The sequence below is a fragment of the Macrobrachium nipponense genome, chromosome 17, assembly GCF_015104395.2.
Source record: "Macrobrachium nipponense isolate FS-2020 chromosome 17, ASM1510439v2, whole genome shotgun sequence".
NCBI lineage: Eukaryota > Metazoa > Arthropoda > Malacostraca > Decapoda > Palaemonidae > Macrobrachium > Macrobrachium nipponense.
In genome coordinates, this window is record NC_087210.1 from 57527636 (window position 1) to 57549396 (window position 21761).

At 34.3% G+C, this 21761-nt stretch overlaps 1 protein-coding gene across 7 annotated transcripts in view; it reads right to left on the reverse strand.

The window, feature by feature from the left end:
* The window catches only part of LOC135196257 (tripartite motif-containing protein 3-like), an 879736-nt gene that overhangs the window by 144715 nt on the left and 713260 nt on the right, over positions 1–21761 (reverse strand). The window lies entirely within an intron of this gene.

Here is a 21761-nt window from a genome sequence, read left to right on the forward strand (position 1 = left end):
TATATATATATATATATATATACATACATACATACACACACATTATATATATATATATATATATATATATATATTATATATATATAGTATATTATATATAATATATATTAAATAATATACATATAATATATTATAGATATAATATCTATATATGCTATATATACAAATGGTCAAGGCTTAACCTTCAGAGGAGAGTTACTTACCTCATGGTTTTCCAGGTTTATCACCCACTGACATTCATTTAAAACAACTTCTTAGCTTTCAAAGTTTGAAAATAAACAAATGATAATCTGTAAAGAGTCCGTGCCGAGAACCTTTCAAAGAATTCACAGCCAAAAACCCAAGTGAATAGTATATAAATCGAAGAAACCCTCAGAGGACATAAAGAAAGAAAGAAAAAAAAAAAAAAAAAGAGTTCTCTCAATAATCCGATAACCTTCCATAGCCCGAAAGAGCACACCTAAGGCGCTAATCCCATTCCTCAAGGCATTATCAATATCCTCTCTGAAAGGTAGGTGTGGCTGCCAGCCATTGATACTCACATCACGTCCGCTCCTCTCGTATTATTGCAGAGCACAAACGACTCCCATGAATGGCTTTAGGCCTAATCAAACATGCATGAAAGGATAGAAAATGCTAATGAAACAACAAAGTACGTGACGAATTTGTTCCGAAATTAAACAACTAAATAGATGACTGAAACTGGAAGTATTCTAATAAGCAGGCACGATTATTAATTAGGTGAATGCGCAAGTGCTTACAACAACAACAACAACAACAACAACAACACACACACACACACACACACACACACACACACACACACACATATATATATATATATATATATATATATATATATATGTGTGTGTGTGTGTGTGTGTGTGCGTGTGCGTGTGTGCGTGCGTAAATTGTCAAAAACTGCACAATAAACTGAAAAGAATGAAGACCAGAGGCAAAAATTGTTACAAATGATTAAAAAACTGAAGCGTTACGTTTCGCTAAATCCTGGAATATAAAATATATAGATATAGTAGGTATAATATAATATAATCTATATATATATATATATATATATAGATATATATATATATATAGGGTATATATATAATAGATATATATTAATTGCCAAAAATATATCACATCAACATTATTTCCATGAGATAACGAAAATGCGCCATAAACTTTGAAAAGAATGAAGATCGGAGGTAAGAAATAATACAAAAGAAAAAGGTTGCACGTTCCGCTCCGCAAAACTCCGGAGATAATGACTGAGCTAGACCTGACTCACAGCTGAATTCGATTCGTACCCAATTGTAGACGACAGGTACTACTTAATAAAGCTAGAAAAAATATCATCCATGATATTTAACACCGATTAAATAGTTGCAATAAAATCTAATACCACATTCTGTGTGAAATAAATAATTCTTAAAAGCGAAAAAAAAAGCGAAAGCAAAATCTTCATGACTGGACTTGTTAGAATAAATACAGTTAACAGATGCAATATTTACAAATTAACAACAAAGGGATCCACGCTACAGGTTACGCACTGTCTGAATTTTATGTTATTTAAACGCACTTTTTTTTTGTTCGAAGTAAAGGAAATGAATAGAGGACTGTTTTTGTAATGATTGCTCAACGAATAAACTATCAAGATTTTTTTCTTTAAATCTGAATAGAACAACAAACCTAAACCTAAGTCTCAGGCAATGTTATGCACTGCCTGACTTTTATGTTCTCTAAAAGCGCATTTTTTTTTTCAGAGTGAAGGAGAGGAAATGAATAGAAGAATTAATAACCGTTTTTGTAATTATTGTTTAACGAATAAAATATCATGATTTTTTCCCTTTAAATCTGAATAGAACAACAAATCTAAACCTAAGTCTGAGGCTATTCCATTTTCAATCGACGGCTATCAGTGGCCATCAAAAGAGCAGACAGATTTGCCAAACTCTCTTCCCTCCTCCAGTATACTTCATTTACTCTCCTCCCCCTCCTTCCTCCCTCCTCCCTCTTCCCTCCTCCCTCTCGATAGCAGCAAACTCCCAATCAGCCGGGCAACTGGCTCCGTCCGTTCTATGCAGTTCGAAAAAAGAGCCTCTTTCATCGATCAATCGAAATGACCCTGTTACAGAGAGAGCAGCAAATATGTTGCTGGCCGAAGATAATAAGGCGCCGCCCCCGACGTTCTAATGAAGGGGGTCGCGTGCGTGTGCGCATCCGTGTTTGTCAGGAGAGGGCTAATTTGAGCGGTGATGTTTAACCTCCAACATCATTAGGGCCAATATAAAAAGCCAGCCAGGCGCTTACTAGGTTATACCGTCGGCATAGGAGTCACTTGCAATACGTGGTGAGGTTAATGAGAGAGAGAGAAAGCGGGGGAAGCGAAAAAATCGATATCATTTCTTAAAACATTTCTTAAAACAAAGTTAGTTAGTAGGCCGCAATTTATGTTGAATTTGAAGTAAATCAACGTTATACTTCATCATTATATACTATAACTCTAATTCACTGCTTTTCGGAATTATACGTAAATGATCACTAATCATCCTCTGTACTGCAATATCAATCGGGAAATGATAATTAAAAATCTTCTTTCTATATATATATATATATATATATATAGTATATATATCTAATATTATTTATATTATATATATATATATATATATATATATATATAACCGCGCTGTATTAAAAACACAAGGGAAAACTCATAAACGCGCTGTAATTAACACCAAAGGGAAAAATCATAACTAAACATTCAGCTACGCAGTTGGCAGGGTGCAATCAACAAGAAAGGCAAAACCATAAAAAATCAAACGCCACAGTGAAACTAAAATATTAAACACATGACATTAAATTTCCAATGTCGATGAACAAATTTTTTGGTTCATTTTTAAGCCAACTAGGAATTATTCAGTTGCAAAAATTTATATATGTGATTATGTCGGTTAAATAACTAAGTATTTCGAAAAACGGGGACCCGATAAGAAACCATGTTATACAAAAAAAAGTAAATAAAAAACAAACCTCCAAAAATTTAATGTAAAAAATAATCTTATTGTCGAGTCTGAAAGCTATGATTCAAGTTTCTCTCTCTCTCTCTCTCCTCTTACAAACGAATATATATGCGAATTTAAATAAATGCACATAATCAAAACCACACTCGGCTGCCTAAATTTCCTATTCACATAAGATTTATGATGCGCTATGATGAATCTTTCTTTGTCTGTAATACAGTAGATGCGTCTTAACTTACCCCACAACAACGAGTGATGAATGCAGAGGAAAACATTGGGCTTTCTGTATATTCCTTGCTCGTATGAACAATATGTCGGGTCATGCCTACACTATTTCTAAATTTCGTTTAACTTTTAAAAATGAAGATTTAAAGCCCGCCCGACTCATCTTCTCTTTGAAACTCCATTTACGTTCTTAGTTCTAAAGTAAAAAAATAAATAAACAGATAAATCAATGGATGAATGAATAAATGAAAGACCAAGAAGATAACGAAGCGTCATGCAAGAACCAGACCTCGGGAACTCATTCGCTCTCCTCCATTGTCGTTAATATCCAGTGACGTCCAGTGACGGTCGGCTTGAGTGCCGAACCCACATGAGGCACTCATAAAATCCATTTGTTATCGATGCCTGGGATGCATTAGACCACGAATGAATGGCTAATACTCCCAAACATCTCTCCACTCTCAGTATCTTCCTACGCTATAATCCCCTCACCAAGAAGATGTCTCACATGCGTAACTACTTGTGTTTCCTCACACAAACAACACAATAAAATAAAAAGGATAAATTCTCTTCACAAAAAAAAAAAAAAAAAAAAAAAATCCAAACCGCTTCCATAGACAAATCTCAGAAGTTTCCTCAGAGCCCAAGCAAACATCTTCCCCAGAGACCTTCACGCGACAACACCCCAATGAACTAACAAGGAAAGCTTGTACAATAAAGCACGTTCGTCTTCCTTGGCAAAGCAACACCTCATGGCTGTGTGTATCGAAGGTTCCGCATCAAAAGCTTTTTCCTCAAATACCACATCCCAAAACCCCTTAATAAAATCCGCTTTGCAAAAGTTCCCAGAGAAATCCCATCTCACGAGATTACATCCAAATCACCGCCATGAAAGCCATCCTTTTCCCAAGTCATTCCCAGCCAACTACTAAGACATTGTTAAAAGCATTAAATAAAAGAGCTCACAACGACCACCAGGTTTTCATTCATGGGACTGACGCACACCTGGCCACTATACTACTATGAGTGCATATATACAAGACATGTATAACTTCTACAAGATAAACTTTGACAAGTTGAAGGTGAGTGAATGAAAGAATGCAAAGATAGGAAAAAACTTGCTCTGCTTGCAACTTTGAAGAATAAAAACAAGATAAGTGAGGCTACGCCTTTCTCAACTATCTTGACGTGGAGCGAAGGGTAGTAACCAGGAAGAGGGAAACAGGTTCAGGGGTTGATGGGAAAATACTCACCAATAAACTCGGTACACAAATGATTTCAAATGACCCTTTCATTTAAGAAGTGCGTCATAAAAGCATGCACATTCATTTAGCAAACTAAGGTTTTCATTGGTTAATTTTCAAACTAATTTAAGTCAATATTATTAACATAAAATGCCGTCTATTCTCATTTCTGATAAATAAATTTTAGGAAATACAGTTTCCTATACGATGAGGGATTTGGATACCTCTGATATGGACGTAAGACTTTAATTGGTCAGAGGGTAGCATTAGCATCTCAAGTACTTCATCTGATGTCCTTCGTTTCGTGGGTGTTACGACAACCCAATGAGAGAGAGAGAGAGAGAGAGAGAGAGAGAGAGAGAGAGAGAGAGAGAGAGAGAGAGAGAGAGAAGATATCCGGCTCAACATCATGCAAGCTCCCAATCAAGAAACCTTGTTCAAAGTCAGCTCTTGATCCTGTGACCAGAAGTTAATTTTTTCAAGATCCATTGATTATACTTTTATGAGTAGCAACATGCATTCCGTCTAAGGTTACATCTCAGTTCACGAGCTCCTGATGAATTTTATAAAACTTAGCATGTACACCATACATGACTGTCAACCCATGTAGAAGTGATCTGAAGTTAATTCTCAACCTTCCGCCCTCCTGCAGCTGTAAAATTATTGACATACACACACACAATATATATATATATATATATATATATATATATATATATATATATATATATATATATATACATATATATAATATATATGTATTTATATATATGTATATATATATTATATATACATATATATATAATATATGTATTATATATATACATACATATGCGATTGCTATAATATGACTTTCACCTAGGCAGTGACCAATCCATAAAAAAAATTACAAATAAAAAACGATATAGTAATTTTACTATACGGTTTAACTATACCAGGTCTCTCTTGCTGGAAAGAGGAAAAAAACAGACAAGTACGACGCAAAAGCATATGAAGCAGAAGTTAATAGTATGGATTTAATTTCCGCTAACCTCTGTCCAGGTAAACCAATGTTTAATCAAAATATCTATTATTATTGCGATTGAAGATACGAAGCAATTTGTGGGGATGGAGATTTTATATTTGGAAAATTCGGTTCATATGGCTCGGTAGAATAGCCCTGTATTTCCACTCAAACACACTTACACAAAGAGAACAGACAACTACACTCCGAAAAAGTTAATGAAAATTGTCCATTCACAAATAAACAGACTGACCCTGATGACAGACACATACAAAGGGAGATATCATAACTTGATTTTCTCCGAAAAATATATGAAATTCATTGTAAAAACATGAACAAAACCCTCACCAATACATAAATATATACTGAATATTCTTCATATAAAACCCTATATGCAAAACATGGGCAATCTTCCTCTTTGTTTTTTTTTTAAAGCAAAATGAAGTCTTTTCAGACTGCAAGATGGGCACAGCGATAACCGGCCGCTTAATCATGGTTTCTTATGGCACTTCGTGAGGTACTTGAAAACTGAAGACCACTTACATCCTGTAAATGAGAAAATCTTAAAAGGAAGTGACTTAAACGCAAGGCTGGGAGCATAAAGCACAGAGATGAGCTGTTATCACGAAAACAGACCAAAGCAGGGGGAGAGAGGATCTACCTCTAAGAATATCGGGCTAATCTGCTACAATGTTTTTGCAAAGGTCAGGGCACTGAAAGGGTATGAGCCTCACGTCTGACTGGTTCTGATTCTGCGCTTGGGAGGTTCTTTCACTTTAAAGCCAAGTAATTGGGAAGAAAACCATGATAAGACTGGAAAATTCAAATTATGGTATTCATAGTTTGGTTTCCCTCGTTAGAACCAAATGTTTAACCTCTCTCTTTATACGCAAATAATTTCAAATATAATAGGCCGTTATAATGCTCAAATATGAAAGTGTGGGGTGGCATTTAAAATTCACTAAAGGAACCAATACTACTAGTTAGCCATCTTAGCGAAGTGATATAGCACAACGAAATAATCGTTTGAAGTTCTTAAATGATTGTTAACTAGTAGTTATGAGAGCATTTTTCGCATCGTAACTATTGGTTACAATGACATTTAAAAAATATTAAGCAGAGGCTTGCAAAACATTAACCAAAACTTATACTGCTCATCAAATAAGCGTTTCAACCGTCTAAAAGGTTAAAATCAAAGAAAATTACCTTCCAGTAATAAAACGTAACTGCTAAATTCACAAAATACAGAAAGTCCGATTTTCAAATTCCAACAATGCAGCCAATGGACACACGGTCTGACATAGACATCCTTCTTCATTCCTCATTTATTTTTCTTATTGTCATCCATACTGTTCCCTTCTTTTAGTAAAAAAAAGATAACAATAGGAAGCTATAAAAAAATCCAAGAACTAATAACAAATTGTTATTAGTGGTGCTGACCAAAAGGCAAACTACGTACAATAGCGGGGCTTATTCTTTTAAAACGTTTCAGGACTTTGTTTTAGTCTCAACGAATTCCTGTTGAAAAAAAGGCTACAAGTCAGTAAAGAAAATAAACAAACGAAGATTTTAGACAGAGAAGTGAACATAACTTCAATACTACGAAGTTGATAAACAAAGTTTAATTCAGATTCATGGCATCAGCCGTGGTAAATATTCGCCCATTTTCTTCAAGTGAATTATTTTTAATCATACTGCGCTCATGTTGAAATAAAAAGGCATAAAGTCTGAATTTTTAAAGCAAGATGGTAAATCATAGAAGTGAAAAAATAATAAAATAAAATGTATATAAATGAAAACAGAAATGTAAGCATACCAATATATATCTATATTAACAGCAATTAGGAATAAAAATTAAAGGGAGCAGTCTCTATGCAGTACCGTTTCAAAGAAAGATTTGGGGCATCAAACCTCCTAGGATGACTTTATCAAAGTTTCAAGCAAAGGGAATAAAATACTTGGGATACTTGTCAGTGTGACATCGTGTCATATCAGCGGAATATAAACGCCGATGCTGTGCAAAGCATCGGCGGACTATCTCTGGAGAAACAGCCATGAAAGGTGACAGCAGAAGTTAGCCGCTGAAACAGCTTATGGAAGACGACCAAACATGTTTTGAAGATGGTCTAAATCAAAATAACTGTCATTAGGAAAGCTGACATCACTATTAATGGTATTTTTAAAATTTAATTATGGAAAGAGGGTGGCTGGTGACATCTTGACATGCAAAGAAAAATCCAACAATGATAGAAGAAACACAATGATGACCTGGGGCATGTGGGTATGATACCGCTACCTGTGGAGATACAGGAAACCTTACACACAATAAATAACCTTCTGGTATATAAAGACCATTTTTAAGTAAGACGAAAAAGACAGACTGGAGTACAGTTAAACTATAGGGATTATTGAATATCCAGATTTCTCAAATTATCTAAGGACAATGTTTTATACAGTTTTTATGATAGAAATCTTATACCTTAATGAATCAAAACTGAAGATTGGTAGCCTCCAAAAGGGTAACAATCCTTTATAAAATACAACTTGAAACTACTAAAAGAAAATAAATTGTCCTAGATTCGGGAGATACACAAAACTGTAGTTGCAATTTAAAAGTACATCAGAGTGTTTATGACAGAATAAACTAGGGACCTGTTTTTTAGCGTTAACGGCAAAACATTAATTTGCAAGGACTACTATTTGACTTGGAAGTTTTTTTGACAACGTGTTAACGATTAGACTTCAAAGATGAACGGCACATCGCCCAAACTAAGCAAAAACAATATAGTGTTCAATTACAGAAACGGCAAGAGAATATATTTGCGAATGGTATAATAAAGAAGAGTTGCGTTATTTGCATACGTCACGTAACGATGTGTAATTAAAAGTGAATCACAGGCTTAAAAATGAAAACCCTAACAGGAGGATATAAAACACATTCAACAAGTCACAATTATTCATTACATGTTTTGAGAAAAAGCTTCTACGTGCTCTGTGGTGTTATCTGATATTGAAATGACCGTTAAGGCAAAAATACAATCAACAGATCACTGTCATTCAGACACCTTTTGTGTTTTGTCAGTCGCTTTAATAATTGGCTCTTGAATCGATACTTAGCAGCGTCCCAGCTGCAATGCCTCTCTGTCTGGCATTTGCTTACCGTCCATTCAAGCTGTCAACAGAAGTGACGTCTCACGTCGGAGCGGCAAACCAAAAAATGAGTAAAAAAAAAAAAAAAAAAAAAAAAACCACTTACGAGATTGCACCTAATTAGCAATGGAAATAATCCTTAACTTCAAATGAGCATTGCAATGCTGTTAGCTGCCAGTTTACTGAGTCCATTAATGCACAGATTCTTTTCCTCTTTTACAAAATAAAAAAGGTGATTACTGTTTACGAAAAAACTATTGGGAACATTATTTTGCCGTGTTAAAAAAAACATGCAACGTCAAAACACTTACACAACAAATATTCGCTTCACAAGAGCAGCTTTTATTTTCAAACAAAAACCGAATGACACTCAGACAATCTCGCTTTCAATTCGTTTTGTTCGGTTAACGACAGTTACCTTCAAACTCAACTGGGCGTGAACTACAATCTCATAACATCCTCGAAGAGCTGACATCGCTTCATGCGAGAGAAACTGTAACCTGTAATTACCGAAATCCTTTCTTACCTACGCCAATACTTGTCAATATAAAACTCCTATTAGCGCATTTTCTTTTCCTGCTTTAATTCGCTAGTTTTATTTGCAAGAGAGAGTTCACGTGCAATTTTATTTAGATTAATTTTTTTATTATATTACAAATATACTTAACCGAATCATGTTTTCGTAGACAATAGTTTCTTCTTTTGTATATTTATGTTATATCTTACGGAAATACGACCCTAACAATGTTAATACTTGTCAAATGATTCTTCTATACAGTAAGGTTTTCCTTTTCATTTCTTTATCACATTTTCTTGAGGCTAACTATGTAATAAGTCTGTTATAATAAGCCCCTTTCAAACGGCAAGTCTAAATCTCACCTTCCAAAGGCACCGCTCATTATCTAATATACGAGCTGAACTGGACATAGCGTAATTTCCTTCTACTACTTCGGTTTTACTATTTACAATTGATGCAACAGATAAGATGCTGATCTCTACAAAGTATAAATTACGCTGAGGTAAGAAACCTATAATTGGAAGTGTAGTTGCGAAATACTTACTGAACCAGAGCCCCGCATAATCACTATGTTGGACATACCTGCAAGAGAGAAAGATACGTAAGTTATGATCACAAAACATCTTGGTAAGGTTTTCAGGTACAGGATTTTACTGGAAATATATGAAATCTTAAACGTATGACGTTCGGACGGAGATAACAAAATCCGACTGATGATGCGCAAATACATAATAGGATCGATACTAGTCCCTCCCTAGCAGATATTAGAGTCTTTACTCTTTCAATTTTGTAAACATAAATAGTCTGTCATCTGACAGACTATTAATATAACGACCGAATTGTCTCTATTTCCCCCTGAAAAACGTTAATTTCTCAAGATTTCAATTCCTGATGCATAAACATTGTGCTGGCTTACTCATAATGTACATTCCTTTAACCGTACACAGACACACTCACTGAAGTACTTTTCCACACCGACATACAATATCCATTATAAATGAATTTATTAGTGTGTGTGTGTGTGTGTGTGTGTGTGTGTGTACGCGCGTTAATCACAAACATCAGTTTTTATGTACTTTCCCTCTCAATCTTTCCCCATTACTTTTTATGTCCTCAGAGCACTATCCTTCTATCGTCAATTTCAGAGTTTAAAGCATCAAAACTGATAGACAACATAATATAATCCTACAAAGTCCTGTCTGTTAATTAGGTCCGCGTCCAGAATCAATATTATGTTTGCTTCATAATTATCAAAATCATCAGATCATACCGGGAATTCGAAAGTCTTTGCTCGCTAAAACTGCAGCTATTCATTTCAAATGGACTCAGATAAATGAACAGCAATTTTAATTTTGTTCTTACTTTCTATGATTTTATTTCTCAACAGAACCGATAAACAAATGCTTTACAAATTTTACAGGTTTTCTCTGTCATCTCAAGACAACCAAATCGTATATGTAATCGCGCTTATGATATCTAAGGTCTTTCAACTGACATTTTACTGAGCAATGGTTTTGTTGTGAATGACTAACTTACCTTTCAGCATTTCTTTACAGTTTTACATATATACAAAAATTACCATCCGGGCTTAAAATTGTTCATTATATCATCAGTAAATACTATCTGCTGAACCATTTTAAGAGGATTGCTTCAAACACTTTCTAAACTACAAATCGTTAATGAATGATAAAGCTGTGGGAAATGCAAATAGCTCCATTATAACATCGTAAATCAGAAAAGATATAGCCTACTTCAGTATCAATTGATCCTATTTGAGTTATTCGTTTAGCACAAGAAATAACTATCCGAATCACACGAACTGTGAGCATAACTATATAAATGTACAGGTATGTACGAATGTGCGTATGTTTAATTAAATATATAATATATATATATATATATATATATATATATATATATATATATATAATGTATATATATATATATGTATATATATATATATATATATATATATATATATATATATATATATATATTATAAATATTATGTAACCCTACCTGTTTTTCACCTTATGTTAGGTCGAAGAAAATTGGCCCCAAATGTAATGTCTTTATCTACGGAATAATTTTGCAATAAACCATCAGGGCAGGTGAGGTACACCACATATGCACATCGAGGAAGATTATATAAAGCCGAGGTCATAATCATGAGATTATCTTCTCTCGATCGGCTGAGATTAAGCTCAGACCTGTCGACCCAGGTGGTATGTTTTGTGAAGAGTCATAAAAGCAATTTTTCGTGACATATTTGTCAGAGTATATCCTAGAAGCATTTGCATATCTAGGATATTTTAGTGGCAACAACACCTTGGCAACAAATAGCAAAGTGGGGAGTCTGATAGTATACATAATATATAAAAGTAGCATTGATGCATTTAAGAACAAAAACCAATAAATAATGCTTAAATCTACAAAGCTCAGGAAAACAAGAAAATATATCAAGGAAATAATATAGAATTAAATTAAAACGAATGACTGTTGTCTGGCGATTATAATATAATATAATATAATATAATATAATATAATATAATATAATATAATATAATATAATATAATATAATATAACAGATGTTACTCATGCTTCCTGGAGAGCGGAGAACCCTGTAAGATCTTTACGTAACTGTAATGTTGCAAGTTCTAAAATTAGTATCGCGACTGGACGTTCAGAAAACTTATTTGCCTCCTTAATAATGATTCGATTGAATTGGAAATGTGAGTTTTTTTCATGAATATTTCTGAAAACCTATTGTTGATCATACACTGCCATACACAGTCCTGAATGTTAATGTCATCGAAGCATATCTGCTGAAAAAAATCAACCTATTGCAAAGATGCTACGATTCTTTAAAATGACAAACCTATTCGGATTAGATAGACAAGCAGATCCTTAGAAAAATAAGAAATCTGGAGAGAGAGAGAGAGAGAGAGAGAGAGAGAGAGAGAGAGAGAGAGAGAGAGAGAGAGAGAGAGAGAGAGAGATCCTTCAGGTATGTAATTGAGAAGTATACCCTTCATCTCGATACACTGGCAGGTCACGACACTCCCATCCATTCCAAAGCAATACATCAAACCTGAAGAATAAACCATAGCCTTCGGCTCGGGAAATTTCAAAGGTTAAGGTCAGGTCATGGCAGAAAGAAAGAAAATAAATGTGGTAGTGAAAAACAAGCTTATACAATTGACATAATGCTACACGACGAAAAATAGATAATCGATGAAATGGTCTTTTATTAGTTATGAAATGGAAGATCAAGTCACACACACACACACACATACATACATATTCCATTCGAATATAAGGCAGCGTTGTAAATAAGGTACTACCCAACATGTTTTCTCTGAAACGGAGGGCAAATATTATGAAAACTACACAACCTTATCATCTTCAGATCTACGTGAACCAAGATAGATCAGTCTTATTAAACAAGCGATGGTTCCACCTTTTGAGAGAAAGAAGAATGTGGGCACAAGAGTGAGAACATTCCAGTACTTGTGCAAAAAATGGAGGAAGCTCTCACTTAACGAAACACCTGTGTGTATATATATATATATATAATATAATTATTATATATATATATATTATATATATATATATAGATATATTATTATCTATAGTATTTATATAATCTATATATATTTATTAGTATTATATGTATGGTGATGTATGTATATTATGAAAATATCTCATTTTCAAGATATAAATTGATTTTCAAGGATGGCTATGGCTATTACTAAACTTTTGATATTTTAATTAAAAGCTTAAATAATACTGGCTCGTAAGTCAAAACTAGCTCAATGTATACGAGAAACAAGGGACGAACAAGGAAAACCAAGTTAAAGGACAAGAATAAGGAAGATCTGTGGAGATTCATGTAGCATTTCCTATTGTTATGTCTACAAAGTTAGTGAGTATTGTGTGTATATATGTATATATGCATGTATACATACACAAACAGATTTCTACGATTACAACTGGCTTAAATACTATTAATAAACCAGTTTTGTCACTCCCAATAGTACGATAGAAGACACCATCAATTACAGGAAAATTGTAAAGCACTACTGATTCTGGAAATCATATGATACCAGAAACTCAATCCTACCAAGATTCTTGCAAGAGCCCCACAAATTTCAGAGACGTCTATCTATGCACACAAACCAGCTATATCACTTAAAAACAACTGCTCAATATCAGATACCTTGAGTTGTAACTCGAGTTTTGCATTTGTAAGAGATTAATTTGCATTGATAAGAAAATAAATCAAATTTTTACTTTTTTAATGAGGAAACACCTAAAGCAACATCTTTGGGATTTGATTAAAAAAAAGTACAGAGTCGTTCCATGTGATGTGCAATAATGTGCATGCTATTTACCGTGTCATCCTAGGCTACCATGCAGAGTAAAGCGAGATAACCACTACAACTGTAATAATAATGAGACTGTGGGAGGGCACCCGATGGGCAAAAAGGTCGCCACGCATCAAGGCCCACGGTCGTTTACCTCTCGTCGCCTTTTCGACGGCGCCCTTCAAGCTGCAAGAAGGAAGGAAGGAAGGAGAAGATAGGTCCTTCTCGATGCAATCGTATCCAGCTCTCTTATGCGGACAAAAGTCTTGGACGATGTTCTCATAAATCAAACGTGTGGATTTCCATAAGAATCTGAATTGAATGTGTGAGGTGCTTGTAGGTTGTAATACTCTCTCTCTCTCTCTCTCTTACGCACACACACTATCTTTACTTATTTCTCAATTAATTTTCCATATTAGATGGTCATATAATACCCCCAGCGCTGCTTGGATCTTGCGATAAACATTGGCTTTCGTGGAGCAATATCAATAAACTTTATCGTAAAATGGGTTTAGAATCACACGTAATTCTTTCATATATAAAGATACAACGTTTCCGTTTTATTGGCTATCTAAGCATCTTCAAAGTCATACTCGTTCCTTCTTTCATCCTTTTCTTTCATGTATATATAATATTAATATGTGTACACACACATACACACACACACACACACACACACACACATATATATATATATATATATATATTATATATATATATAAGGCAATTAAGGTTGATAAGCCCAAAGGTCATTGTATTATACAACATTAGTTTGACTACCTATAGTAAGAATCATGACGCTATATATTTACACACTCGAACACACACGTGTATATATATACATATGTGTGCTTATGAATATATATGCACGTGTGTGTGCGTGTGTTACAGAAAATAGTGTTTAAAACGGTTTACGTGGTGTTGGCGCACGTCTACTGATCATCATAATCTTCCTCCTCATCAGCATCCTTATCATCGCCGCCCTCCCACCACTCTTCCTCGGCATCACCCAGAAGCAGCTGAAGACCGATCTAAGATAACCCGTTTGCAGTCTATTGTTCGCAAACCAGTCCCTTCAAATGTTTCTGACGTATGCATATATCCACAGACAGACTACGACTACCTCCATAGCAACAATCCTTCTCGGGTACAATGAAGCTGATCGGTCGGGTAATTGGTGCTGCACTTGGTGGGTAATATTGGTGAATTCTTGAAAGATCAACTTGACTGCATTCTTAACCGTCCGGCTGGAATGGTGCTAGGTGTCAGTGTGCAATTAACGAATGACTTAGAAGCAATACCACCTTCAAGACAGCTGGACTCACGTCAACTGATCGGTTTTTGCCAAATTGGGGTCTCATATACAGCATTTGACATAAGAGAGAGAGAGAGAGAGAGAGAGAGAGAGAGAGAGAATGTCGGTATTATGTCCTGTTTGTTATTTCACTATTTTATAGGAAAAGTCTTGATCTGGTATAAAAATGACAAGAAAAGCATATATAGAGAAATAAACAACACTGAACGTTTTTGAAGAAGTCACGCTTTGTAATTGAAAGAAAAACAATGAATGGTTGCTAACAAATGTAAAAAAAAAAAAAAAAAAAAAAAAATCAAACGTGTATATAATAATTGTTGTAAAGCAGAACAGAACTACTTTATTCAGGAAAGAAAACATTTTATCTTCTTTCTGTGCTCCGTAAATATCAAGGTATCCGTGGGCTAACGTTATAAATACTACTTAAAAGTTTTCTTCATGGCAATGACGTAATCACATTGCAACATATTTGGTAAGCAAAAATATAGGAATTAATTACATGTTTGGACATCACGACTCTTCAATATTTTCAAGACGTGTCTTGTAAAACTAAGATAATTCCATTCTTGTAGACTAACAAACATAGTACACAAAACTGTTAAATGTCAAGAGGAAACTTCATCTGCTTCCTCCTGCACAAAAAGTAACCTTTGCAATTTTCTTAAACTTACCATCAGGTGTATTACAGACAAGTGAGACTTCTGAATTTCGTTTCATACACTCGGTGATCTAATCTTTATACAAACACACATATAAATATATATATATATATATATATATATATATATATATATATATATATGTATATACTCTCTCTCACACACACACACAACATATATGTATATGTATATATATATATATATATATATATATATATATATATATATATATATATATATATATCACATTGTATAAACATGCATGTAAGCCATAACATTAAATACAATCAACCACACTATTGACAAAATATTACAATTCTTGGTTTTGCTGACAGCAAGCAAATTGAAATCGTTATTTCAAAAGACGAATGTGTTGAACAAGCTCAAAAACCCCGTGTTGGCATAAGGCCAGTTCACACTACCACCATTAATAATTCATCTGATTGCCTCACCAGTTTTCAATCATCCGCGATTCCCAACATTACTATTCTATCAATCCAGCCCACCACTGTTCACTCAATTCCTTGATCATTCAACAATTATAACCTCCTATACCAATTTTTTACTCGTCACGATATTCTTCTAAAGTCCCTGTTTCACATCCATAATTTTCAAAAATCAAACTACAATTCCTTACCCAAACTGATCAATCATTCACTCGTATTAAACCAAAATTTTTCATGAGTTATTTTCACGCATTCAGTCACAACTCTCCACTCACATTTTCTGGTCATTCATTCGTGATTTCCAATCGAAACAGATTAGAGTCGCATCGTTTGTTCCTTTGACCCTGAAAGGAAATCTATGAATCACAGCTTTTGGGGGGTTTCCGAGAGAGAATTGTGAAGACCCACCAACTCATGTTCCCAATGTGAATGCAGTCTAACTACAAAGGCTTACTTTGGTGAAATTCGCCCTCCATCGTTAAAACCCCCAATAAAAAATAAATTAATTTTATTAAATAAAAGCAATATCAAAATAAAACAATAAATATTACATATTACTATATGCGCAACTAAAAAAACCTGTACAAGTACATATATACCTCAGGAGAAATATTAATATGAATCATTAAAGTAATAAAACAATAAAAACCAAATATTATTTCGCTCGTTCAAAAAACCACAACAACTGCTGTTGTAAAAAATAAACTACATAAACTGTGGTTGTAAAACATGGCTGTGAATCAGGTAAAGCAAACATGCTGCTTGTCGATAGCGTACGCCAAATAAATTTATAATTTTGGCTGATAGCTATTGCTTCGTGCTAACTTGTGGCGCTACATAATATCACCGAGCATGTAATCTCTGCAAACATGCTTATTTCATGGCAGGAGGTGATAGTGCGAGCGCTGTCAGTAACCTTAAAGGGATAACGACATATTATCAAAACTATTGCATCTGGTGTGCTCAAGAGGTAACAATAATGATAGAATAATTTTAAAAGTCGACGACTACTCACGTTACTGATAACAGGAGAAACTTGGAGATTAAATAGATTTGCAAATTTCACTTGCGGGTCTCATTCTTAATCTCATAATAATAATAATAATAATAATAATAATAATAATAATAATAATAATAAATGATTTTTCGTAAAAAGATCACGGTGGAAAATTCTAGTTATCAATCATTTGCAACAAAACTAATGTTCAAAATCTGTTATTTCTTTCTGCCTTTTTTTCAACATAAAAAAAGTACTAAACTTTTGCATTAAACATAATCACAGTATTCGGTCTCACGATACAAGGCAGGTCATTCCTGTAAGATATCCCCTCAGCCCTAATGCGACTTCTTGACAACTATCCATTCTCACCATATAAACATTATGCTTTTAATCCCAATTACTGATAAGAGTTAATCTTCCCAGTTCTATTCTCATTCTTATTAATATCCAGCTCCAAACTGAGATGAACTCTGCTTTTATATTTGCTAACAGTGAGGTTTCTTTCTTGTTCACATTTTTGGAACAATTCGGGGATATTATGCATTTCTTCTACAAAATATTTACAAAACTTCACATAATCAAAATTAGGCAACTGCTCCATCACAAGTCTTCTATGATGCACCATATTACAAGCCTTCTAAGTTTTGCTCTACCACAAATTTTCAAAGATCTGCTCCAGCACAAGTCTTCTAAAGATCCGCTCCATCACAAGTCATCTAAGATCAGCTACTTCAGAAGTCTTCCAAGATCTGCTACATTACAAGTCTGCTAAGAGCTGTTCCATCACAACTCTTCTATGATCTGCTCCAACACAATTCTTCTAGGATCTGCTCCATCACAAGCTTCCTAAGATCTGCGCCATCACGAGTCTTCTAAGATCTGTTCAATCACAAAAAGTCTTCTAAGATCTGCTTAATCAAAGCTGTCTAAGATCTGCTCCATCACAAGTAGTCTAAGGTCTACTCCATCACAAACTTTCTAAGATCTGCGCAATCACAAGTCTTCTAAGATCCGTATGAACCGCAAACATATAGGTCACGTTACTTTCAAATACACGAAGTAACAAATGAGAACCCACAGCCAAATTATATAAAAATTATGCGTAGTCCTAAATAACAAGAACTTAATCAAAGCTGCGCTTGCACTAATGCGGGAAGAAACCTAATAAGATTGCGCAAATAATTCTGGCCCTTACGCAGTCATCCTTCACCCTGCTGACAGAGCCTCTAGGCCTGAGACGTTTCCATAATTGTAAGCTCCTAAGCCTATTACTCGATGCCGCCCAGACGTTGTTCCCCTTTTAATACTCTATACTTAGAGCGTATATCCTTGACGTCTTCTGGGCAACAGCTAACAACTACGGACTCGGACCACGGCGTACACAAATGCCACTTGAAGGGCGGCCTCGTCAACATTTTCATAATCCTCCAATCCTTAGATAGGCTAATTGGAAAACGTAGTGGGAATTTTCATTTTAAAGGTGAAACTAGTATTTTTTACGGTATTACTAAGAAAAGGTTGTTGTTCATAAAACCATTACTTCAGATCGTGTTTCAGTGTTAATTTTCATGTATACCAGCTAACCACGAAACGTACGAGGGACAGATATGAAATGGTCTTCAATATAATTAATCAAAATAATTAACCAGGTATCACTGAAAGGTAAATAAAATTATCAAGTCAGCTAAAAAAAAAATACTGGAGTAGGAAAACGCTGTGTATAGCAAAGTACTACGTTCCTTTATTTTCCTCTGAACGTCGTTAACAATTTGTGTAAACATGTGACCTCAAATTTCATTCTGATTCCATGCAAAAACTCACTAGAAGCAACTATGATTACGCCTTATCAAGTGCTATCAACTCTTATCAATAAAAACACATTTCCTTCCATAATATATTTTACATTGCTTAAAATATGTAGGAACTAAGAAACGTTGCAGTCCGGGCAAGAGAAGTAAAGCACACATAACTACTGTACTGCATTTTGACCATTATAAAGACCAACAATAAAAACATATTTTTCACATCCACAAAAATCTCGCGACCGGAGAAGTAAATCGAGTAAACGAAAAACTTGAAAACTATAATCAATACTGTCCATTTTACCCGACTTGTAATATTTCTAACAAATCTTTAAACAAAGGGTAATGAAATTTCCTCCGCTTTGAATCCTTTGTTTGTATTGTGCTTTTACGTTGCAAGGAACCAATGGTTATTCAGCAACAGGACCAACGGCTTTACGTGACTTCCGAACCACGTCGAGAGTGAACTACTATCACCAGAAATACACATCTCTGACGCCTCAGTGGAATAGCCGAGAATCGAACTCTATTACTAATCTGAGAACCCTCCGAGCTACACCTGTTTTTCTTGAAAATGGTTTGTACTACAAAAGATGAAATACGATACGAAACTAAATACGATATATGTATGTATGTACATATATATATATATATATATATATATATATATATATATATATAATATATATGTGTGTGTGTGTGTGTGTGTGTGTGTGTGTGTGTGTGTGTGTGTGTGTGTATGTATATATATATATATATATATATATATATATATATATATATATATATATATATATATATATATATATATATATATATATTATATAATGTCACAGAACAAGAAACTTTAAAATTAGTATTTTCTGCTGGATACATCAAGTAATCTAAGGCTGAATTCTCTCTCTCTCTCTCTCTCTCTCTCTCTCTCTCTCTCTCTCTCTCTCTCTCTCTCTCTCTCCTCTACCCGGATCAACCCTCTTATTTTCCCAAATACCTCATAAAACGGTATAAGATCGAGCCAACATTAATGAAAATAAAGTCTGATAACATGAGCCAGGTGTATCAGCTGCTAATGCAGGTAACTGAACGCTGGCGCTGGTAAAGATGAGGGTATTCCCCATCTGCTGGAAGCTGCTGGTCTATCCGTTAAGCAGAAAACAGCTTAACACCAGGATGTTACCACACGATATGTACAAACAAATAATTTACAAAACCAATATTTCATTCTACACATCCTGGGCACCAGAGCTTATACAGGTAGTGAGGGTTTAATTAATATTCGCAAGAATAATCCGATAACTGTCACAAGCTAGAAGTAAGGGATAAGAGTGCTGCAACAGAAACAACTTTATGCAGAAACATCTTAAACGAATAAACTAAACTAGCAACGTAACACACTTAAAACCAAGTAACCTACTAATGTACTTATATTACTGTGAACACAATAGTTGGTGTTAAAACATGATTGAGGAAAACATGAATACAGTATTGTCCTTACCACTATCATTGAATTTCAAACCCACTCAAATTCAAATCGATATGAATAAAAAAAACTTAAGTAAAACTGAGTCCTTACAGATATTCACTAACAATATATCTTAAGCAATGATGTTCCTTAACTTCAAAGTCATAATCAAATTATGTAAAAAGAAAAAAAAAACGAGAGAAGCAGGAGGAGGTAACTGCAGGAGAGTTAAGAGAAGGAAGAATTTCTGGTGCGAATAATAAAGATGGTATAACTCGGAAAATAATTACAAATATATTATACGAAGTGGTAACAAGCTTATTGGGACAGAATTCTTGCAATTATTACAAAACTAGATTTATTTGCAATTGTCACAGAAAAACATTAATAAATAAATAAAGATGATCATCCTCAAAAGATGCGTACACAAGGTCGAACAATGTCCAACGGACAAAATTTGTTAGCATGTCCGTCGGACATTGTTTGACCGTGTGAACGCACCTTAACGTAGCAACAGTTCGACCTTCGCTAGTCTGGGAAAAATCTCTATCAAAAAATGCTTAAATCAATCCACTGACATACTAATCTATGATTGATAAATATATAAGCCTTGGCATTTATTTCAATCAAGAAGGAACCAGGTTCTGTTAGCTGGGTGCCCTTACAGGGAAAGGAATTAATTTTGAATTTCCAATTATTCAATGATTATTTTCTCACACATTAATACATTATGGTATGTACAAATATAATTGTGTATTACTTGTACATAATGATGGATATATACATATACATACGTATATACACACTCGTACACACCCACACAGATATATATACATACAATATATAAATATATATACTCAGAGAGAGAGAGAGAGAGAGAGAGAGAGAGAGAGAGAGAGAGAGAGAGAGAGAGAGAGAGAGAGAGAGAGAGAGAGAGAGAGACGCATTACCAAGCTTTTACTACACAAGTCGTGTATGATTGAGTAAAAAAAACAACAACAACAACAACAGTAACAACAACTATGGTGTCGACGGCGGTACATACAAAATAACCAAGGCAGCAACAGCACCATCACCTTTGGGTCATCGGGACAGATCCATCATTAGTCGTGCGTGTCCTTAGCACAAAAGGAATTTTGATTGGGCCTTAAAAGATGCCATCTGGCAAGCTAAACTCCGGTTTCCTGGGTGTTTCCCCTCCCAAAGTAGAAATACAAAGCAGATGGGGAGGGGTAACAGAGACCAGCAAAAATATATCAGAATAATTTATTTGCCTGTTGACTTGGATAACATCAAGGGTGATTGACGTCGTAGGCAATTTAAATGACTGGATAACGCAAAATCAAGTTTTTTTTACTATTGATATATATATATATATATATATATATATATATATATATATATACACACATATATATTATATATATATATAAATATATATATATATATATATACTATATATATATATGTATATTGTGATGGCTGGCTTGACCACCACACAAAACACTAAACTTTTATCAAATAGTATTCACCAAAATACC